The sequence below is a fragment of the Priapulus caudatus genome, unplaced genomic scaffold (assembly GCF_000485595.1).
Source record: "Priapulus caudatus unplaced genomic scaffold, Priapulus_caudatus-5.0.1 Scaffold1223, whole genome shotgun sequence".
Taxonomy (NCBI): domain Eukaryota; kingdom Metazoa; phylum Priapulida; class Priapulimorpha; order Priapulimorphida; family Priapulidae; genus Priapulus; species Priapulus caudatus.
The window spans coordinates 6,616-7,030 of NW_014578284.1; positions in this window are offsets into that span (position 1 = coordinate 6,616).

Sequence of the window (415 nt, forward strand, 5' to 3'; positions counted from 1 at the left end):
TCCCTAAGACATGTTTCGTTACTCCTCAAGGCGCGTACGAAAATGTAAGAACGCCGTTTGGCTGCAAGAACGCGCCTTCACACTTCCAAAGATTATTAGATTATGTATTAAGAGGGTTACGTCATATCGCCTTGGTATATATCGATGATATTTGTATTTTTTCCCCTGATTTCGAGACACACATGCGGGATTTAGCGGAGGTATTTGATAGACTAGACGAGGCCAATCTCACTTTAAGAGCTAGTAAGTGCTTCTTTCTCCGGGAATCTATCTCTTATTTAGGCCACACGATAACCCCCGGATGCGTTCGACCCGACGCTGGGAAAATCCAGGCTGTTCAAAACTGGGAAAACCCTCGAAACGCTACTGAACTAAGACAATTCTTAGGTTTATCCAATTATTATAGGAAATTTAT